At 41.7% G+C, this 24,385-nt stretch overlaps 1 protein-coding gene across 5 annotated transcripts in view; it reads left to right on the top strand.

The window, feature by feature from the left end:
* syt1a (synaptotagmin Ia) overlaps nt 1–24,385 on the top strand; it is a 207,151-nt gene that overhangs the window by 93,453 nt on the left and 89,313 nt on the right. For 3 of the 5 annotated variants that reach the window (XM_019347152.2, XM_013275640.3, XM_019347153.2), the window contains one exon: nt 5,974–6,054. The gene's annotated coding sequence lies outside the window, so the exon portion shown is untranslated. Of the gene's footprint in view, nt 1–1,660; nt 1,718–5,736; nt 5,872–5,973; nt 6,055–24,385 lie in introns of those variants that run through there. The other 2 variants (XM_019347151.2, XM_019347150.2) reach the window with 2 other exon arrangements.

Here is a 24,385-nt window from a genome sequence, read left to right on the forward strand (position 1 = left end):
TAGGGCTTGCATATGATTTGAAAACCTACATGTACGAGTTTTGAGTCTGGATTCTGACTGGCCACTTGGAGCCAGTTCTCAGCTCCACTGCTATTTTGCCCCCTCCCGAGATAAACACATTGTCTCCTTTGGCGTCAGTGCCGCGGTGCAGCGGGTCATGGAAATATTGAAATAGGTTTCTCGCTCCTAAGCACTTACATATGGACGCTTGTAAAGGCCCCTTGGCATCACATTTAAACCCAATGGGTAAGCATAAATTTTCAGCATGCAGGGTTACTGTTTTCAGGGGGTATAATTTAGTCCCAGCCACAATACTTTCATAAACCAAAGCCTGTTTTTGATTCTTAAATATACCTGGCAAGTGAAGGCTAAAGTGAAAATGCAACAAAACAAAATGTAAAAAAAACTGAAATCCAAATTGGACATGAATCACAGTCTCCTGAATCACAAAATTGTTAGTTACTCCATCACCACCTTGCCAACCTCATATTGTGAGAAAACAGCAGCATACTATGCCCTGACCTGAGAACATGTTGACACTGGCTCCAGTGCTAATGTAGGAACAACAGTCTTTAGGTAATTGAGTTTGCATTGTTTCATTACATTAAGATTAAACATGTGAGGAACATTTAAAATTGGTGCCCTCTCCAGATCTAAGAGTAAGTGGTAAACCTTTGGCTCCGCCTTCAACTCAGGCACTTATATTTGTTGTATTATTTATTTATAAATCTCAAATCCAAATGTCAGTCAAACTTAAAAGGCTTTATCTGGGCCTCCTTTTTCAAGCTTGAAGGCTCAAGGTTGACGTCTGACTCTGTTAAACCAAATCAACCAGCTCTCCCAGCTCACAGCTGTACATGTAAGACCAATGCCAGCAAAACTAAACAAGGAGTTAACTTAGTGGATTTTGAATAGAAGCCTCCCCCATTACTCGTAAAGTTTCAGTAAAATTCAGTAGAGGAAATTGTTAGATTTGTATTGTTGATTGTCATTTATGCTTAGAAATATCTACTCATATATGCTTAGAGTTGTATAATCAATGTCATGTAGTTAGAGGTTTGATCCTTAATAGTCTGCAAAGGCATTGTGTGCATTCCAGAGTGTTCTGGCATTCACACCCACATCCTGGGAGCATGGGAGAGGTTATAGCTGCTCTTACTGATATATGGTATAGCAAACACACGTATATCTGTTTTAGTCTAAGTGCCTTTTGTTTAGATGAACTGCTGGACTTCCAGACCAGCAGGTTTAGGGAAGTCTTTATGGGGTCACACTCTGACCCCCCACACACACACACATACTTACACAACGCACAGGCAAGGTACTCTTTGTGTGTATGTAGACGTCATATGTTAATGAACCTATGCATGTTCATGTAACCTCAATAAAAGAGCAGTGTTACGGGGGAGCGGACGAGAGCAACTGAGGTCAAGCGAAGGAACGGCGTTTGTCCAGTTCTCTCCCGTGCACGAGTAACATAAAGAACTTTGCCTACTCGTGTCTTGCTTTACTGTGTAATTAAATTGTCTTCAACGTTCCAGCGAATAGGTTTAAGCTACAAACCTATCAGAAATATTTATCCTTTCCTGCAGAATATGACGTGCAGACATTACAAATCTTCAATTTCTTTTGGTCTTTCAGTGTCTGGGTGGTTCTTGCTGTACCTTTGGGGCTCAGTGACATCTACAGAGGGCCTTAATCTGGACCCGGACTCTCAGTTAAGCTGCAGTGATTTCACAGCTGCCTGCATTTTTCCTGTTTAGGGCATTTTTAATCATAAAACAACTCATTATACTGCATACACATTATATAAACTTACCCGAATGTTTATTCTCTGCACTGTTAAAAAAAACATCTTAAAAAACCGGTAATATTCCGGCAGCTGGGGCACCAAAATACTACCGTAAAATAACAGAAAATAACTTCCTCATAAAAATACGGTTATTTCCAGTAATGACAATACAGTTTTTTGCGCTAATTTTACATGGGATCTTGCCTTTTCAAGTGATTTTAAACATTAAATTAGGAACATGTTAATGTGATTAAACAATGAAATTATCTATAAATAGGGAAAAAAAACAAATCCTAAAAAAACAGTAATATTCCGGCAGCTGGGGCGCCAAAATACTACTGTAAAATAAGAGAAAATAACTTTCTCATAAAAATACGGTTATTTTCAGTAATGAAAATAGAGTTCGTTGCGCTAATTTTACATGGGATTCTGCCTTTTCAAGTGCTTTTAGACATTAAATTAGGAACATTTTAACGTGATCAAACAATGAAATTACCTATAAACAAGGTCAATGAATGTGGCAATATGAATCATAATACGTAAATGTACAGAAATATACAGTTAACAGTTGGTTTAAATAATAATGGATTGCATGCCCTGGGACAGAGGCGAGGCTGCCATATCGCACCATCCCCTCTGGCCATCACCAGTAGGCGGTAGGTGAAGAGTCTTGACCAAGGACACAACGACCGAGAGTGTCCGAGCCGGGGCTCGAACCGGCAAGGCTGATCACAAGGCGAACTGCCACCTCTTGAGCCACGATCGCCCTAACTAGCAATGATAATAATACTTATGTGATGTAACACAAGCTTATCGGAATCATGTTAGATATTTTTTCATAGTATTACATTTGAATTTAACAGATCATTCTCTCACATAACAGACAAATATTTGTGAAATTATGATACATTTCTGGATGTATTTTTACAATCTAAATATGCATATGTACAAAAAAATATATTTAAAAAACAAGTAAATTGTGTTTTACTATATTTACAGTGATGTTATGTTATTTTACCTTTGACATGTAAAATCACAGTCTACTTATGTAAATTTATTGATATTCTAGAAAGACAGTACAAAACTGTAAAATATACAGTAAGATACTTTGACATTACTATTTTTTGGAACATTGTGTCTCAGGGAAATTGTTTGGCCAAAACTATTATCTTACTTCCAGCCAGTTTACGTTCGCAAGGAGATAAGCATAGATGTGTTTCAGGTTTACAATTTCCAGCCCCTAGCTGCGATAGTGAATGGCCTCTGAAGTGCCGGGCTGTGTGTTTAGGACACTAGGTTGAGCTACACAACAGATATTCTCCATAGAGGATGGCCTGCACAGCTCAGCATGAATGTACTTCCCTTTCTTCTCGTTAGGGTCGAACCATAAGACTGCTGAGCCGCAAATCTGCGACGGCCACATCACCTTACCCAGTAATCGATCCCCCCACAGCTACACAATGCAAGAGACGCACACAGAACGCACAAAACCAGTGAACCAAAGCTTATGTACAGAGAAGCTGTGCCTGAGTCCAGGCAGGGTGTTAGCTGGTAATCATTAACACATACTCCCTGTTTGCTTTGCCTCTGTCCCTCCTATATGTCTGTTAGCTCGTGTGTGTGTGTGTGTGTGTGTGTGTGTGTGTGTATGTGTGTGTGTGTGTGTGTGTGTGTGGGCTGCTGTCAGCAGTGCCATGTGCCTCATTGTGCTTTATCAGCCTGTGCATTCACACACTGGGTCTCTCCATAGACATATGCAGACACACACAAACACACACTTGCACACACATGTAACATCTGTTCAAGCCTGCAGAAACATACTGTATCTCACAGAGTTACAGTTTGCTGCAGACTTCCTTTGCTCTCCCAGCTCTTTGAGCTCATGTAGCAGATCTGTTGTAGAGAAGAAAATGGATACCGTTCACGTGTGTTATTATTAATCTGTAGACAAAACAAGGAAACACTAAAGGGACTCAAGGATTTCATTGAGTGAGGATGAATGGATGACACATGACCCGTTAAGGAGAGGAGCGCCTGGCTGATTATGGATGGAAGTGCAAATGAACATAACGGGGGGGGGGCATGGAACTCTTAGTCACTGATTCCACACGTGAACACATGAAAAAGGAGGTTTTTGTGTCTGGGTTGTAATGTTACATTTACAGTAATGCAGTCTCACAAGCCAGTGTACTCCTAGTTCCAGTCCAAAGCACCAGGGGGAGGGTTGCATCAGGAAGGAAATCCAGCAAAAGCATGGATATCATTAGTAAGATTTCCATACCAGATTGGTCAGAGCCCAGGTTTACAACAACCACCTCCGGTGCTGTAAGGCAACAGAGTGCTGGTGGAAAGTGTGCTAGTCTGAAGACACAGGAAGAGGAGAGGAGGAGGGACAGTAAGAGAGAAGGGAGGGATATACTGGGCTAAAGATGTTTAATGCTGCTGGGCAGAAAGAAAAGAGCCAAAGAGAAGGTTAATGGATATAGTGAAGGGGGACATGCAGAGGGCTGGTGTGACAGAAGAGGATGTATGGCATATGATGAAATGGAGGGATCACTTAGGTTGAGATGGCTGCTCCATTTATGGGCCACTTTTGTGTAGAAGCAAAAGAAAAAGATGACAAAACTGCAGACATCATGCCATAACAGCGCAAATCACTGGATGTGGCAAAGTAACATGACTGAAAAAATATGTTATAACTAAAATTAAGGGTAGTCAAATTGCCTGCCGTGCAAGCTGGTTTGCACCCCACTCTTTTCAGTACTTGCTCTGTTTTGTGTATGGGGTATGGTTGCTGCTATGTCAGCTTTCTACTGTTAATATGCACATGGAAGAATGGGGCACCCCAGAACAGAGCCATACTGCCAAATACTGAGTAAGGATTTAGGATTTTTTCAGGGGCACGCATTTCTCAATTCAATGAAATGTACTGGCACTGTTTGTCTGATATAACATGTCCCAGGATCACTTCAACTAACATTATCCACCATAATACTGACACTTTTGACAGAGAGGCAGGGCAGTGGATGTAGCATAGCTTGCACATGTGTAATTTCGACGAGCTACTTAGTAAACAATGAATTATTAATGACCATAAAAGTGGGAATGGATAAAGCATTTAACACGTAGCACATATTAATCAGAAATGTTCTTAGATATTTGAGTCAGTGAAGGGCTCGTTTCTATCTTATTTTGCCCTCAAACTAAAGCTGGAAGTGAGCCTAGGTTCTCGTGTATTTCAAAGTATCAGTTCAGCTGCCGTCGGCCTCAATGTGTCCACTGAAGCGAGGTCACGACTGCTGAGAAGATTGCTGTTGCTGGATCTCTTTTGCCTTTGCATCTGCTGCCCTCTCCCTGGAAGAGCCATGTGCCACATCTGGTCCGGCTGAGTGTCGAGGGGACACGAGGCAGCTCCTCGCGGCAGAGCATTTGCATACACTTACTCTGGGAATGCCCTTGACTAGCTGTCTGCAGAATGGGACGTGAGCGGCATTGGATACACTAGTGAGACCTGAAGAGAGACAGGGATAGATGGAGTGAGACAGCAAGATGGGGAACGAGTGTGGAGAGGGGGGGGGAATTAAGGGATGGCTCTCAGTGGGGATTCTAAATCGTATACAGTATGAATGCCTCATTAGCATTATTCATTAATCCCACCATCTGATGTTATTAGCCTTTCATGAGTGGCTTTGTCTTATTCTGAGAGAAAATATCTTTTGAAATGCTCCATCAAACAAGAATAAGTTTGTAGATGGCATGTGGAAATGCACATCTAATAGTACCACCGACTGATATTTGTTTTCACGGAGCAGAGCGTGTGAGTGGGTGGGGGGAAATGTCACAAAAAAAAAAAATAGTGAGAATAAGGGGATGTGTGCATTTTGTCTGACAGAGGAAGAGCAAGTGAGGAGACCGATGGAAAAAGAGAGAAGCTGGGGGAGGGGCTGGAGTAGGTGGGCGGGAAGAGAGGAGGCTAGTGTCAGGGACAGAGAGAGAGAGGGAGGGAGAGGGAGAGGGAGGAAGGAACAGTGAGCTGCTCGCCTGCTGGAGCTGTCAACTGGGTGTTCAAGTGTATGATCGTGAGTGCTTCTTGAGCCGTCGTGTGTGAAAGAAAAAAGGGGGACATTGCTTTTTAGCCACTTATTTGGGGTTTCCTTTTTTTTTTTCCCTTCTTTTCAAAGTGTCACATCGAGCTCGTGCTGCAAACTTGAACCCCTTCCTGGGATTGTGAAGAGGACCCAGGGTAGACAGCGTGCTGCCAGGTAAGAGATGTCTTTTATTTTGTTTCCTCCCCTCACAAAAAGGTAACAGTGGAGAATCGCAGCGTGGAGATGGAGACGGCATGTTTTTACAGTCAAAAAGGCACGGGAGCTCCGCTTTGCTCCGCTGCTTTAAAAAATACCGCATGCCCGCTTGAAATCGAGAGAACACGCTGCCTGTGATGTGTGCGTGTGCGTGTGTGTGAGCCTCAGCGTGTCAGCAAACATGGCTCTGAGGACTTCGTACTGTAATAGTGATTGGAAGTGTCAGGTCGTATAGAGGAAGAGAAGGAGGAAGAGGAGTAAGAGTAGGAGGTGCCGTTTCTTTTTGACAAGAGCTTATCCAGGCTGACAGATGTCGGAGGACGTCAGATTTACACTGACAGGATTTACTAAAAAGGGAAACAAAACAAAAAAACATATTTCCAAGATTAGATTAATATTGGACAAAGTGCTTGTGGTTCTAATAGTGGGTCGGTAAATACTTTCTACACGTGGAATCAGTTTTTCTTTTGGTACTGCTCAAAATGTTAGTTCGGCGTGCTTCAACATTTTTAAGTTGTGACGGTGGTGGGGTGGAGTGGGGTGGGGTGAGGGGGAATAAGCAGACTCCCACAGAGGGTTAGGCCGAGCTCCGGATCAACGGCTGTCTCAGGGTGGCAGCGGTACAGTCAGAGGAAACCATTATTGCCCTACAGCCAAGAGAACAAACATGCTGCTCTTAGCAGTTGTATCCAGTATGTATTTAGTATTGTGGCTTCCTGACCCAGGGCTGGCTTTCTATGTCGTTTAATGAGAAGTTGTGCTGTAATCGAATCAACGTGCTGCCTACCCTGCCGTTTGTCATTTCCCCTTTGTCGTGCCTTATCTCTTCCTCTCTCTCTCTCGCTCTCTCTGGCCTCATTATCCCGGATTCAAGTGAAATGAACTAGTCGATCTCTCTTCCTTCGAATTCTTCCCTCCACCCATCCATCCACACGAGCTGGGGTACAGTAGACTTTTAAGCAAAGACGGAAACGGGAGCTAGAGGCTGAACAAAGCTTTCCCGTTCCCAGTCGCATTTGCACTTAGTTTCCTCTCTCATTTAGAAACATGAAAGAGGTGAAAGTTGGCAGATTGTGGGGGTTCGAATAGTGCACGTCTGTCAGTCTTGGGCTAGAACAAGGCGGCACAAAGCTCCAGTCTTTTCAGGCTCAAAACCAATACATTTGGGTTTTACTCCATTTTCCCATCACCTTCCAAATCCTTTATTCTCCTACAAGGTCCAATAAATTCTTTTCACATCCACAGCGCCTTTGTGGCTCATTGGAAAATGGATTTGTACGTCCAGTAGAGGACATGAAAAACCTGCTCATCTCTCATATTCATTCCATTGTTATCATTTGATTTATGTGTAAGATCATGAGTAATTTATGGGAGCTATTTAATAAGATTAATTCACTTTGAGAATAATTTAATCCTTTTTTTTTTTTTGAAAATATTACACCCGCTGGCATTGTCATGTGATTTCACAACTGTGTGTGTTGCACGTAGGTGCCTGTGTTGTGTGATACATATCTGGCTGTGAGAGCTCCCTTCGCATCAATAGTTAATGAGCGTCTCAGGCGCTCGTTCACATGGCCTATTCACTGTGTTTTTGTTTATTTAAACGGCCGTTTAGCCTTGAATGTCAGGCCCCGTGCTATAGTATTGCAAAGCTTCAACACAGCTCAGCCTGAGTTGTGGAAGTAAGCAATATGCTGACCTTCACACAACCTTGCCATGTTACAGTGGGTGCTTCGTGAGTTATTGAGGGCTGGTAATATCTGAGAGTAATGAACTCTCTCATAAATCTCATAAAAGAGAGAGCAAGAGTCATAAACTATGGTAAGGAAGAGGGAAATTCTTTACTTTTTACATTAAATTAATTGAAATTTAGGGAAAAAAAATCCCAACCTATCTGTAAATCACATGTATCTCCTGTACGTTTGTGTGTGTTGGAGTCCTGAGCGGATCGCTCCATCCACGGACGTTACCACTTTTGCTGCCCAGAGCGTCAGACAGCTCCTTTCGGTCCACTGGATGCGGTCTGCTCTCTCCGTGACTCATTGCCTCGTCCTCTCTGATTGGCTGGCTTTTCTACTCCAGGGAAAGACAGGATGGAGTGGGGTTGGCCTCTCGTGACCAGGGATCAGCCGTTCTTTTCACACAACATCCCACTGGAATTGCATCCTCAATGTGTCGGCCTGAATTTTAAAACACAGGCAGGATATAAAAAACCCCCAAACAAAACAGAAAAAGCTTTTGATCACTGAAAAAGTGCAACTGCTGTCTTTCTTTTGTGTCACACATTCAGCTGGTTTCTTAGGATATTCTACTGAGACAGGCAATGTTCGACCTAGCTCTAGCCAGAATCATTTTTTCTGTCTATCTAAGGGATGTATTCAGACCTCCAGCTCCCCATCTCTTTGTAGATGACGCTGTCACATGTGACAGCTCTGAAGCAAACAGGGCGTGGAGCTCCCTGCCTGCTGAGACTCTGGCTTGTTTGCCACTTACAGACAGTCCCAGCTGAGACAAAGTCCAAGCTGCTCCATCCGTTCATCCAGCCGGCAAAATTCTTATTTTTTTCTCTCTGTGGGAGCCTGTGCCTCTGCGCTCAGGCCGTGCGGTGCTGATTCAGAACCATGGACAGTGGTCCTGTGCGCAGGGTGAAATTTCAGCACCACCTCCTGTGGACAGATCCAATAGTCAGAGAAAAATGGAGCTTTCAGAGTGATGGCCAAAAATGAGATGTACTGCAAGCTGACAGTGTGAGAGCAGGGAAATTATGCGGGACGTTGCCTTGTTTGTAAAGATTATTCATGTGGTGATTAGATAATATACTGCGAGGAATGACAGATTCTGTGTTTTGGTTGCAGAGGGAACAGTCTGCGAGGCGCAGACACAGCAGTGTTTGAGTATTTACTAGACTTAATTTGTGTTTACGAACTAGCAGCGACTGTCGCTGGAGTCCGTCAACATCAGTGCTCAGCACTTAACCAGGTAGTTTGGCTGAATGATTACAACTCCTGCCACACTGGCAAAGCTTACAAATGGGGTGCTGGATTCTTTGCCACACTGACTATAAATCACAGAAGTATCAAGTCGCTGTTTGCTTGGAGTCGAGGATACTTTGCTTTTTCCTATAGCTTCAATGTCTTCAGGATCTTTTAGTGTAAATGGCAGACTACTGATTGGTCAGGCTCTAGACACACCTTTTAACTTTAACTCTTCTATTGCTTTCACCTAGAAAAGTAGGGTTCAAATCCAGTGCGAATCTAAAAGTTACTACACTGGCTTTGAGGAGCTGCAGGTGATGGACTGTTTATCCTCATGAAAGCATGGCAGTTATACAATATACACATTATTTATTATGGCATTCACTATATTTAACACGTATTTACAGATTCATTAAATATTAACCATTGATATTTTATATCCTTGCGCTCCCTAATCACTCTTTTAAAGAGAAAGAAGTTGTCTTAAAATAGAAATTTGTGCTAAAGTGGGAAAAAATCGTGCTAAATTTGACAGAAAGCTACATTTGAATCAGCCGATGTACCTGGATTATGTTGCTGATTTCTCTGCTGGATCTCCTTTAAATGATTACAATGATCTTCCTGGCTAACACATAGTGTAAAATACACAGGAAAAATACTCTCTCCCACTGCAAAATGCTTCATTTCACTTTATAAGACACTGTGATTTGATTAATCTGCTTTGGCTGTAATAAAAGCTATGTATGAGTCAGTCAGGGCTTCATCGATCCGTTTTATTGATTTTTAATGCATGGTTTTACACACCTGCATGCAAAGCACTTTAAAAACACAGCTTCTCGAGTTAGATTTATTGTGTAATCTAAAGTTAATTACATTCACTGATAATAATATTTTGAATATAACCAGCGCTGCATATTCTGCCGCTGCAAAATGCAAATCACACAGTTTCGTGAATTAATTAAACGCGTTTTACATCTTCTGTGTGATAACAGTGAACACAGCGAGAGGGTGTGAAATCAGACATGAAAATGAGTTATTTCTGTTAGATGGGATCTTAGTGCACTCAATCGTCTGATCCACAGAGGCCGGTGGACTTAGCCTATCAGAGGGCGTGCATTTTGCTCCCACATGTGCTCACGCCCACACCGATACACGTACCCTGGCTCAGCATGACATTGATTATGTGCACTGCTGCATGTCCTCCAAGAACAGACGATAGCCAGCACCCATCACCAACACCCCCCCTGAGAGAAACAATAAAAGCCTCCCAGTCTTTGACCTAAGGCTGTTTTTATCACCAGTGGACAGCAAAGCACCCGCCACTCCTCTCCCTCCCTGTCTCCTGAGCCATCATTCTCATGTTCACTAATTGGGAAAGCTAATAATAAACCCAGGTATTTTTTAATTAGCATAAATGAGTATGTTCTTTCTACGGGTATATTTTTCACATTTACAATTACATTCAGTTCCCTCCCTTTTGCCCTATCTTGCTCCTGTCTCCTGATCTATCAATGACATAAAGCTAAGCACATAAACTAATCATCAAAATGAAGCGAAATGTGGAGCAAATTTTTTTTTTTTTTTTATCTTGTTTTCATAATGAACAGCCAAAATCGTGACTTGAAAATCAAGCATGGTATCATTTCACTTGATATCCCTCTGTACCTTCTATTAGCAAAGTGGCAAACAGGGCATTCTGTTTAAGCTGCTACCTATTTGCTACATCCTGCAAGCCACTTGGGAACCCACTTCCTCCTTTTCATGCTGTTTTTAATGCATCTTACATTTGTTTCCATTCTCCCCCCTTCTCTTCTGCTGCTCTCCCGTTAATCTCACTGTTAACCTGGAAACAGTGGTGTCGAGCAACAGAAACACCAATGACAGGAAGTGGGCCATATAAATACAGAGCTGATGTGAACTGGGGTTAAAGTGAAGAAAGGGAAAAAGGAAGGAGGGTTGTGATGGGAAAGGAGCGAAGATATATTTTCCATCTCAGTACACGGCAGCAGCTGTCGTCCTTGTCACTGCACTATGTAAATCAGCATGCTGTCTGCTACGAGCTGAGTGGAAAAAAGGAGCCGCTTTTTATCACTAGATCTCTGACTCCACAGAAGGCTCCATATTCGCTACAGACCTGCATTTACAGAGAGGAAAGGGCCAAGCCTGACAGCACAAAGAAAGTGCAGTTTTCTTTTTCTTTTTTTCAGCGCTCAGAGTACAGGTTAGTGAAAGGTAAAGGGAGAGTAGCACCTCGAACATATTTAAGTGTTGCATAGCAACAATGCACTGGTTTTCAGTAGTTAAAGCACTAAGCATGAGCTTGTTTTGTGTTTGACAGAATGTGAAATGAAGGAAAACATTTTTTTTCTTCACTGTGTTAATCATCACTATCTTTGTGTCATAGTCGGGGAGCTTTTTAAGCAACGTTGTGCCGAGCGTGTACAGCCACGAGTTCTATGACCAGCCCTCACACGGGAAAAATACATGTCTGTATTTTCACTGTTACTTTTAGTGAATAGAAGAAAACGGAATGTTTTTACATGTAACATGTACATGTAATGTGGTTTTATATGAACTCGAATCAGTGATGGAAACTTTTAAAAGCCTGAATAAATGGATTAGAAATAGGGCATAGACATCTGAGTAAATCTTACGTCTGTGGTCAGATGTGAAGGATTTATAGATTATTTTGAATTATAAATAAACAGCCCAAGCCCAAAGGATGAATGTGTACATAGAAAGTCTTTGTAAATACTGTCTTTTGCACATTTATGAAATTTTGGGCCGCCGCTGATACTGATGCATGAAATATTAATTTGACCGAAAGGCAGTGTTGATACAGATCTTTTTTTTTCTGTCTGTGTTGTTTTTTTGTGTTTAGTTAACCTCCTTTCATGGCAAGGAAACAAAGACAACTGTTGTACATAAACAGTGTTGGGAAGGTTACTTTTAAAATGTATTCCACTACAGATTACAGAGTCATGGCCCAAAATGTAGTTTGTTATGTATTCTGTTAAGTTACTCAATGTGAGTAACATATTCTGAATACTTTGGATTACTTAATATATTGCCATGCTTTTTACAACTGCATGAATGTACTATTGCTGTGTGATTTATTACTATTACTGAAGGCTACTCGCCACCGAGCTGATGTTGTTAGCTGGCATTAGCTGAGGTTAGTTCATAGACTGCTTTCAGAACTGCACATGATTATTTGCAGCTAGCAGGTTGTTAATGCTGTCCATCAAGTCTAACAGTCTGCAGTCTATGAACTAACCTCAGCTAACAATGTTAGGTCGGTGAGTAGCCTAAAGTAATAGTAATAAATCACACAGCAATACTACATCGAAGATACTGAAGTGGCACACAATCCTGGTAGCTACCACAACTAAAACAAGGTAGTTGCAGTGGGCTAACGTTAGCTTTTAAAAAAGAATTTACTTCCAGATGTTTCTTTAGGTTGGAGGCGGAGTCTTTTGACGCTGAGAGCAGCTTGGTTGCTGGCAAACAGAGTTTGCATTGAAGGTCAGATTTTGCGCATATAAAGTGGTGTCAGAATGTCCAAGTAAGAAATGCATTTCTGCCTGTGCAATGCTGGCTTTGTTGGTCCATTGTGTAACTGACACCACCAACATTAACAGGACACTTACATTACAGCCTCTTATTGCGTGTTTTGTTTGGGTTTCTGGCAATTTCAATTTCATCCCCTGTCACCAACACTGTACATAAATAACTGAACAGCTTTAAAGTCTTTCAGCTCCTCATCAGCCTTACTTTGAAAGGATTATCAAGCACAGTAGCTAACATCGACTGATATCAGTCAAAAAAAGGAGATGTTAGTCGCTGAATCAGCGTATCCCGATCCCAAGTCTCTGTGTTTAACATATATGTATTTTAGTCAAAGCAACATATAGCATGTCTGACTCTGTAATGTGATTAAGAAATAATTTTTGTATAAAAACGGTACAATTTATTATTAAGTTATATTAAATTCTGCATGCAGTTGATTCTGTGACATATTTGTATTGCATCTACTTTTATGCATTGTGTTCATGTTTATTCTTGCACTGCTTTTAACTTTAGCTTTATTTATTTTACTGTCTTAAATGGCTGGACTGGTCTTATTTCTCTATTTATTTTGGCTGTATATCGCTTTGTTACTCTTTAAGAAGTATTACACTGTGCACTGCAGACCGTGTCTGCCCTATCATGTCTGTAAAAATGAGTTTCCGTCTTGGTGAATATGAAGAAAGGGAAGAAGAGTTTGCTTATGTTGATTAGTTTTGATCCAAGTCTTAACCTGCAAGCCAGTGAAAATACAATGACAAAACCGAGCCTGTATATAAGTGGTTAAAAAAAAATTGGATTTCTATTTGAGCCTCTCTTCTGAGGTCAGTAGTGTCACCTTCTCTCTTTGACTTTCCAGTCAATCCTGTTTTTCAGAAATTAGTGGATCTATCATGTTAAAAGGCTGCCACAGAAAGAGAAAAGCCAGGAGGAGGTTATCTGCACATCTGGCATTTCCTCTCGACTCTGTCCTTTAATGCATCGGGGCTGAAGGAGAGCAGGCTGTAGTAAATGGAGGGTCATCATTGATCTTAGATAGCCGCCTGGAAATATACTATCAGCTGGCCCATCGAGGAGGCCCACTATGGAGGAAACAGATCCCATTACAGATGTGTCTTGCAGTGCTTGCAGTTGCAGCGCACTGGCATGAATACACACCGCTGCAAATGAACACTGTATTCATGCGCACAATTTTGATTCATGCGCTCATGATTGCGAGGCCGAGGGAGGGAAAAAAGCAGCTTGCAGATACATTTCAAAGCTTTCAGAGTTTTTTTTTTCCTCCTCTCCTTTTCTGTGGCAGGGAGAAGTACAGAAGTGGGTCACGCAGGAGGCTCCTGTGCGAGTATAAATTCAGATTTTGTTGCATTCGTTTGATGAGGACTGGCAGAAAAGGCAGCTAAATGCAATCAGTGGCTTTGCACTTCCTCTGAAGAGCTACCGCACCCTCCACCATCACACACGCACGCAGTGCACATCGTTATGAATTTCTGGGATCAGAGAAACACAAGTGAAATGTTTAACTTAGACGAGAATACTTTCACACATATCACCTGCTCTCAGATGAGTTGAGAAGGTAGAGGTGACATGGCAATGTGTGATCGCCGTCATTAACTACAGCACAATGAGCCTATGCATTATTCATCTGTCATCACTTTCACCTACTGCCAAAAGTCGTGACTGAATTTTTGGGAGGAACATGTGCTTGTAAACATCTTAAGCCAAATCAACAAAACCCACCACTCCACACTAAAGTCTGTTACCTGAAACCACCTGGGACTGAATAGCAGCGACATATCACGTCAAACAGATTTTTTTTTTTATCATCACTGAAACACACATTTAAAAAGTATCCTAATGATTGTGTAACTCGAGCCTATCTCTCTCCAACAAACGCAGACATCCCTCTCCTTCTCTCTCTGTGCCATAACTGTCAGTATAAATAACCACTCTGGCTCTTGATATGATCAACCCCCAGGAGGAGAAAAAAAATTACCCAGAATGCACAGTGAGAGCATAGTTCATGCAGAGAATGAGCTGTTGGATTATGGTGGCCTTAGTGTGACATTCACTCAATACTCCTGGCTAATTTACTGTCCCATCAATAGTCACGGCATAGTCAGAGTTCACCCTCAGGACCAAGATGTCTTTAGGGAGTGAGTGCAGGGGCTAAGATAGCGTGTTTTACTTGGGTAAAGCATATTAAGAATTTAGTAACTGTCTGTCGCCACAAACTGGTGTTTTGCATTTTCAGGTATTTTGCATTTTGTTGCATCATTCCACAGCGTGCGATTTAAAGTCTTTGTGTGGGTTATTGTATATATTTGGAGACATGGATCTTGACCATTCAGTCATGTTATTTAAAGTCACTGGGATTTCATTTGGTGCTAAAAAAAATATGTTTAATTCTTTCTTTTTATAATTCGATGCAGTGGTGCACCGTTTCCATTTCAGTTTACTTACATGCATTGAATATCTGTAATATCAAAGGCTGACATGGGGCAGTCAGTAGCATGTATCAGTGTCCCTGGGTGATGTTTATCTGTGCTTTCACCATAGTTCTGCTGGCTAATGTGCAGCAGGAGTAGTGGGGTATAGATGCTAAAAATGGAGATATTAACACATGCATTACTTATAAAATATTTGCATTTGTATTAAAGAAAAAAATTATTCCCACACTAAAAATCGTCCCAGCAAGGTTGAAGATTCTGGTTTGTGGTCATGCGGCAGAAATGGCTTCTTTTATCCTTGATATTTGGTCTCGTTTAAACCTTTTAGGGACTTTTCGGGGAAAAAAAGACAATTAGCTCTAAAACACCAACATCAACGTCAGTACAGGCTCAAATATATGTATATAATTCTACAGGCATACATGTCAGGGCCACAAGTTTAAACTTGAAGTGTTTTTCATGCGTGAATCAAATGCACGTATGTTTATATTGTACAGTTTCTCCGTATGTGTTTGACTAAAAACTGTTTCTCCTTCATTATCGAACAACCAGTGGTTTATTTAGTGGAATCCAAGGTATTTCTGGCAGGTGTTAATCCACATGTGAAAATAGTCCCCAGGTTGTCTTCTGACTTGGTAGTGCTTTAAGACTATTGTACCATCATGGTGAACATGAACATAGTCAGTGTTGCGTAACTGGTATGTAACCGGTTTAAATATTCATTTTCTTCTGTCACAGTAACACAGATTGTGATTGTGTTTAGTGTCCAAAGGTGTCAGTCCACTAAATGGAAATTGCTACAAGGTACTCAGTACTTCAAATTTATTTTGAAAATGTGATACACGCAAAAAGTAATATAACAGAGACACTAGCAAGTTAAAAAAAAAAGTGGAGGTCAGTGTTTACAATGGCTCTGTAATTGGAGACCAAATGCGATGTCAGTCACATTATTCTTAATACGTTTGCCCTGACTGGACTGGGGCTGGAAAACGCTGGAGATGAAGTTTTAAGAGCTTTTAGTGAGCTGAATTACGCCCTCTGGGCGCTTTTTTCCTGGATGCACCAGTCAGATCTGTGACAGTGTCTGACCTCGGGTTTTCTCTTGCACGCTCTCTTTGCCTTTTCCCCTTTAGTCCGTCAATCAATCCAGCCCCCATCACGCTCTAGTAAGCTTGACTGGCACTAACGAGGGACTCTAGCCTTGCGGTGCTGCGAGTGGTCCTGGCGAATTCATATGCATATATATATCCACACATTTCAGTTTTCCTTCATCTGTCCTCCCATGAAACGTTGCTCAGAATTGGAAGTAAACTGCTCAGCACTGAAGTGAAACACTACAGAGGATAGCAGCTCTGTGATTCTAAGAGAGGCCCGTCACTTCTTCTGGTCAAGGACCTTCCTTGTCAGGTCATCTGGCTTTTAAACTGTCTAGCTCCTCTTTGCTTTAAATGCTCACTACGCACCACTTTATTGATCCCCGCATTGATCCCATTTAACGGCGCTGTCTTCTTGTCCCCGAGCACCCAGAAAATATCCTATCATGTCTGTCTACACATTATTACACCCCTCGCACAGCATCTGAGCTGCATCCTCTTTTGTCTCGGCGTGATTAGTGGTGACAGCGCTCGGAGTCATGTCTTTTGTTGTGTGTTGCGGGTATATTGTGGCTTGTTGTTGTGTTTACCCGAGAGTGTGTCGGGAACTGTTTGTGACCCCAAAGCAGAGATGCGGGGGCGGGCGGCGGGGTTGAGAGTTCAGGGTCGACCCTGAGTTGCGGTCGCGCGCCACACGACACCACTCAGCGCCGCGCTGTAACGATGACCCGGACGTTCTCAGTCGCTGATCATGTTGTGATTTTTCTGTCTCATTGCTGATGGGTGGCTGTATGCATAATTGATTTTTTTTTTTTTGACCAAAGTCATAATTAAAACCTCTGATGGCGCAGTGTGGAAATCCAAACTAGATCATTTCCAGGCAAAGGCTGTTAATTTCAATTTATGAACCAGGAATGTCTTGAGAGGGTAATGAACAGGACTGCCATCTGCATTTATAAACTAGTGTAAATTAAAGCTATGACAGGCTCTAATTAAGTCTCAAGCCACACTGGATTATTATTACACTGTTTTGTCACAGAAATGCAGAAGGCAAGGACATGAAAAGAGGAAGACAAAGAGAGAGACGGAGAGAGAGGTGGGGGAGAAAAAGTTTTCACTGTTCAGGAGAGGTGGTAATAAGATAAGCTTTTTTTGCAGCATGAGCTCACAGATGGCTGTCCTCTCCTGACGTGGCCAAGCCACTCCAGCTTCATTTATCTCCTCCTCACAGCATTGTCTCCATCTTTTTGGATGCCTCTCCATCCACCTGCGCTCCCCCTCCTCCCCCCTCCCATTTATGATGTCCCTCACAAAAAAACAAAAAAAGAAAAAGATTTCAGCCTTCATCTGCCTCATCCGGCATAATGAAAATGTCAGACTTTCCAGGCCTTATCTACTTAACCAATGTCCACTGATTGAATTATGGCAGAATGCTTCTTTCTGCCTTTGCTGCTGATTCAATTTTGAGTCTCTCAGAGCTTTTGATGTTTGAAAAGTTTTTAAAAACTGACATTTGGACTAAATATGTCAGGCTCCAGCCATTATGGGTTACAATTAATAGCACACAAAAACTCCAAAGTCATGTGAGTAGTGGGACAAATTTATTTTACATGTTTGCTTATCTTTAGGTCACTGCTTTGCTTCATCTTTGCTCTCTCTCTCTCCTGGGAGGCTCGATCCATAACCACTACTTCTCTGTGGCTCCCCAAAGATTGGAGACAAAGACAGGCAAAAGAGAGGGACGGCTGAGATGGTTTGGGCATAGAAGAGTGGATATACTGGACAGAGGATGCTGAATTTGGAGCTTCTAGGGAGGGGGAAACAAGGGAGACCACAGAAAAGATTCAAGGATGTAATGAAGGAAGGCATCCAGAGGATTGGCATGGCAATGTAGGATGCTAAGTATGAGGGGTGATGGAGGCAGATGATCAGGAGTAGCTGAAAGAACAAAAAGTAGAGAAAGATTTGTATTAGTAGCTATTGTTTCTCCAGGTTTCTGGAACAACTGACACAACTGTTGAAACTCTTATCTGGCTTAAGAGAGTCTGATTGAGGGCGGGAGTAAAAAAAGAGTTACCCTTAGACAACCTTATTTTGATAGAAAAAGCTTGAGTTTGTTCAAAATCAAGCACCAGATCAGCAAGTTTCAATGTCTCAGCGTCTCATTTCAAATGGTTGTAATTGCACCGTCAAGTCTGTCAGGTGGATACCTGAAAATTAAGAGTATATAACCTGTATCAGCACTTTATCCTCAACACATTCAAAGCCAATTTAAAGTTTACACATGCTGCTCTGACATTTCATGCTTTGTTTAATTGAATGCATAAACCATGGCAATGTACGATGGCAGAGGAATGCCTCCAGAAAGTGCACATTGTACTCCTGCCACACATGGAGCCTATAAACACAAAAAAACGCTAAGCTACCGGAGAATGCGCTTATTATGAAAGACGGAATTTGTCACATCTTTTATTTTAAGGGAGCTGAATTTTCACACTAATTCCCAGTGTTCTCGGATGTGTAAGGGACGGCTTAACACCATGCGCCATCCTTGGTTTCCATGACGACCGTGATCCCTGTATGATAATCGGATTCCCACTATAGCTGTGAAAACACTCATTCCCGCCCGATCCAAGCAAATTATTACACGAAAACCGCGCCGAGGAATTCGACTGTTTGGAGATAAACACGCGGCGTGAAGAAACGCTTTGTACCTGAGCCAGCCTGCAGGGTCAGACCTCGGTGGATCTATTCATAACTACAGCAGCGGAGTAGATCACAAAAGCCACAGTATGGCGGAGGAATGATAGAGGACTTATTAGAAGCAGCGCCTGAACTACCCATTTTGTTTCTAACTCATGCACTTGTAAGAAGGACAGTGTTATCGACTCATCCGCCTTTCACTTTTCAAAGTGGAGGATGTGGAAGGAGATGAAGCACATTTGTTGTGTGCTTTGTGTGGACAGCATGTACTCAACCACATATCCCATCACTAAAACAAGATGAAGCAGGACGAGTACACCCGGAGGTGCAGCACGCACCATTTTAACATAAAGCTTTGTGTCTGGCACAGCACGATTCTTTTTTTGTGTAGGGACATTCCTGCTAGTGAGAGGAGACACACACACCAACACTTCCTGCACGATCACAGCAAACCTTGTTCACATATGGCGAAGGATCATTTTTCTTATTTATTATTTTGCTAACTCTTTTAGCAGTTTTAATATGTTTAGAAACTGTGGATGATATTTCACTGATGGATTTAACCATAAACAAGGACAAACAATACAATACAGAATAGATTTCATGGAAGAGTCAGTGTTTAAAATCAATAAATACTAGTTAAAATGCAACACGTTAAGAGCAAAAGGTGGATCTGCTGCCTGGATGCTCTCATATCAGCAAACTGTCAGTAATGAAGGAGCCACACTGTAAAGCACACCCTGATTTATTGTCTGTTCTACTTTTATTCTACTTAAACCTAGCAAAGTGCATAGTGGGTTTATACATTTTGTTTTGCTGACAGGTTCTTGTAGGTGGTAACCTTTTTGAAGTTAGATATCTGTGATAAAATCCAGTCATACTGAAAAAGAGTTTGTAAATCAGGTAATGGCTCTTTAGAGCGTACTTTGCTTCCCTCCCCTCCCCAGTCTTCTACTGGCCTGCGTTCACACTGTACTTAACAATCTGAGCCTAGGCATGGGTCACTTTATCTCACCATCGAACTTCCTCGCTCATGCTTGGCTGTCTCTCTCTAGCTTTTGAAAAGCTCTCTTGCAGAGCACAATGACATTAATGATCTTGTGGATTTTGTGCGCAAATTGGGGAAGCAGTCGAGCTGGACTTGAGGAGTCAAATGCACTCTATGGATTGCTTAGTGTGTGTGGATATGCCCTTAGTGATGACCAATAGGTTAGTTCTGAAACTACCCTAAAATGTGCCTCATTTTTTAAGAAGGAGAAGAAGAAAAACCAGCATCATAACGGCATCATGACAGATAATACAAAACAGACAATGTGAAGAGGGCAAGATGACACAATGCACAAAAGAACGTGGACTTTATATTTGATTATAATTTAGAATAGGAAAATCGAAAAAGATTTGTATTGTTATTAACGTGATTAATAAGTAAGTGAATGAAAGACATCCAGTGTGGTTTTAATTGCATCCTTTCTTATTTCCAGTCACTGAGTTGTTTCTTCTTTTTTTCATCTCGCGCTGTTAGTGAGAGAACAAAGGGCTTACTGCATGAATTCTTTTCACAGGCACAGAATTAGCCCTTTCACATTTATCTCCAGCTCAGGGTATGACAACTATAGATCCTCTCTCCTTTGCACAAGACAAATGACCTTATTACCACAGCGGACCATTCAAAATAGGATCATGTCAGGCATGGCGAAACGCTTCTGAGAAAATACAGACCCGCTCTGCGAGCCGTGCACTGTTTCTCAGGGAAACCATCAAAAGCACATTTTACAGACCAAACGAGTTTTAGAGCTTGTTTGGGCTTTCAACACACATCAAGGGTCTCATCCAGAACCACTGGTGGACTAAGCAGCATTGTCCGTTTTTTGTATAATTCAATACGGCCCAGACCTTTGTGAAAGAGAAGAGATTTGCTGCTGAGGGTACATTTGTTTCACCATAATGAAGTTTTTCTGTGTACTGACAGAGAGATGCCTGGAGGGCAACAGTCCTTCTCTGGTGTACTGTGTGTCGCTGTAGGTGTGTATGGGTTTTTCCTCTTGTGTTGTCATATCTCTAAGGGGGCAGGAGAGAGAGGCCAGGCACACAATGTTCCCCCTTGAGGAAAATCAGCATCTGCATGCATAATTACACGATAGGATAGGATGCCCAGGATTCATTGTCTGGTTATGTACATAAAGCCCTGAAGCTCTCTACATTATCTACAGGTCACTATAGCTTGCCTTGTTAAATAATTCATGCTTGCAGCTGTGTAAGCAGTGAAAGTGTCTAAGGATCCAAACTGTTTAATAACAGGTAAACTCGCCTTTCTCTGTTAATAATCGATTGCGAGCGATTTAAGGGGAAGTTGGGATCACACTGACCTCCAAAGGTCACGTCAGTCGTAGTCTTTTTAGAGAGTGGAGTTCATTGATTTGGATCTGGACAGATCTGCTGGGGACAGTAAGGTCTAATGAGCCCAACGTGCATTTGTGTCCAATCACAAACTATCAAGCCTGATTCATAATGGCAGACCTTAATAGCATGACTGATAGGGTAATAGACCAATCATATTTGTGTCAATCATCCCAAATAGGCTTTCTCTTTACAGGGGATTCAATTGATTTACATAAAAATGGATGGAAGGAAGGTCAGAGTTTTCACAGTGTTACAAAAGGAAGAAAGTTTTTCTATGGAAAGTACACATATTATATACTGAATGTTAACTACTTTAAGAAACCTCGAGGCATCACAGAATAAATATGAGGAGTCCCAAGGTGATAAACAAGCATATTCAAATAAAATAGGTGGATTAAGCACACAGGATGGGTTTTTTGTAGTGGGTTGACTATGCACATTTGCACCACTGGTCCGGGTGTATAAAAGCAACTAATCTGTGTTACCTTATTATACAGAACTGGCTCTATAGTGTAATTGTATAGACATTTGTCTAACAAGCAAAAGATCCCTGCCTCGATTCTTGGAGGAGACACACATCCTTTTGGGGTTGTTTCAGGAAGTGCATCTCAGCCAAGTCAAAGATGTGGAGCTGCCTGATTTGACGACCCCTTTTGAAGCAGCCATAGTAAGCAGCCATAAGTAGCTACCTAATTTTTTGACATTTGGCTTTCTTTTTACATCCAGGGTCAGTTTGGACAGCAAATTTTTATTTAGTTTCAGTCGTATTCCTTTGACTAAAACAACTTTTAAAACATGTAAAGTTAATTCAGTTGACTTAAATATAAATTGTAACATTTTGTTTTGTGTTTATTGGTTCAAGCTGCAAATAGCTACAAAGCATCTTATTTTCCTTGACATCAAACACAAATACAGGAGGCCCAGATTACTGTTACCCAGGGGCAGATCAAATGTGTGCGTCTAACGTAACTCCACGAGGCGAATACGTCTGATTGGATCACTTCGAAACTCATCCCGCCGATGGAAAACAGATGGGAAACAACTGACAATAATGATAGATCAATAAAATAAACAGTGTTTATATCAGTGATGTCGATTTTCCTTTGGTGCTTTGTTTTAATGAGTTAGAAGGACAGAAAGTTGTGAAAAACCTTGAAGCCATGAAGTCAAGTTAAGCCATTAGAGTATATGTTAATATCATCCTTTATCAGCTGATGATTGTTCTTGCTTCTGCAAGCTGCTTTGCAACCCATCTCTATCCCAGTTCCTCCTCTTGATATTGTGCCTGATTTGATCAATGTCATGTTTGTTGTAGCATGGTCTGCCTCAGGCTTTGCATGCATGCACATGGAAGGATGGAGAAATATCCAAGATGTGCTGCCAAATATCCTTAAGATTAATGCAGATGGAAGAAACCCACCAGAGAGCTTTAAAGGTAAATTACAGGTGGCATAACAAAAAAAGTAGACCTCACAAATGTTTTATAAGCTACAGGAGTAGTTTAGTGTATTCTGAAGCCATAAGTGTGTCTAGCCCCACCCACAGCACTACCCATCACTTCTATCTCATTGGTGGAACCACTATGGACGTACACTTCCTGAACAGAGTGCTTCATAGGACAGATTTAGCCTAAGTGAACTTGTTTTCATTTGAGTGACTCGTCAGATCATTCATCCTGGCTTTTGCCCCTCAGGTGAGCCACGCTCCTCACTCGATGTTTATGCAGGTTGTCAACACCTGACAGCAGCCCAAACAGGGCTGGCAGTTGGTTTTCTCTTTGCCTGATCGGTCTGGACTTTTGGCCCACAGCTGAAGGTCAGAATAGGGCAAACACCCACTCACACACCCTCATTCGCATGAAAAATCAGGACAATTTAGAAGGAGATTTATGGAGGAGCCGTGAGACATCTGGAAGACTGGAGGATGCTGAATGAGGTCCAATTAGACAGAAATTGAAGAAATCAGGTCTTGCATGACAGTGACCAAGATATCTGAATATGTAAACTATTTCTAAAAGAATCCCTGCTTATAATTTTCAGATCTTTGTTTCATTAACTTAGGATGTTCATTAAAACATCCACATTTTCACTATTGTTTCCTGAAGTTTGATTTTAGTGTCACGTAAAAACAAATGAAGCCACGCTGTCTGTCTTTTCATTCTAGTGTCACTTCCCTAAACTGAAAGACTCTGTAGCACCGAGTTACTGCAACAAATTTTCACCCTGACAAGTGGTGCACTCAAGTGCCACCTCCTTTGTGTTTTCAAAGCATCGTATGAGAGCTAAACAAAACTCTGTCTCGACTAAGCTCTTTAACGGAGACAAAGCGGTTGTCATTTTTCCTAACACCACCTAATTCCCCTAAATGTCACAGGAATGCGTCGGGCCGGTGCTGAACGGCGGCGGCAGCGACAAACGTGGTAGTGCTGTTTCCCTCTTGGGTGTTCTCTCTCTTTTTTCGTTCTTTTTTTAATCGATGACTCGGCTTAGCGCTCGTACTGTAGATTTTCTCCACAGGATAGAGTCAGGCAGGTAAGATTTAGCTCAGATTGTAAGTTTACCGTTGTTTTCCTGTGCCTTAAATGTCACCGCCAGGAAAACAAAGTGACAGCGAGAAACAGTGCCTTGGGATCCTTGTCACCTCATAAGCTGTTTCTACATCTAATTAAAAGAAATAAAGATATCATGTCTGGAATCTGAGCAGGTTTTTGACTTTCACCCTCTTGTCCTGTGCAGTTTTGTAGATCGCCTGCAGTACTGGCTTCTTACAGGAAAGTCATTTCTAAACAAGTGTGGCTATTTCTCCACACTCCCTCGTGGGATAACTAACAGCTTGTTCAGTCAAGGGTTATCAGCTGCAGATGGCTGAATACAATAAACATGATCAAACATGGGGGTGGGTATTTTGAGACTGTTCGCCTTAAGCCAAGTCATAAGATGATGAAATCCCACCCCTCTTGCAAGATTTCCTCATTTTCTCTCTGAATTATTTTAAGCGTTTTGCGTCAGTTTGACCTTTTTATATCAAGTGTACCTTATGATTGAATATCTTCTTTCATAGCAGTGAAGGCACAGCTTCTTTACCAGCTATAAACAATCTA

This window comes from Oreochromis niloticus, linkage group LG17, assembly GCF_001858045.2.
Source record: "Oreochromis niloticus isolate F11D_XX linkage group LG17, O_niloticus_UMD_NMBU, whole genome shotgun sequence".
Classification (NCBI taxonomy): Eukaryota; Metazoa; Chordata; class Actinopteri; order Cichliformes; family Cichlidae; genus Oreochromis; species Oreochromis niloticus.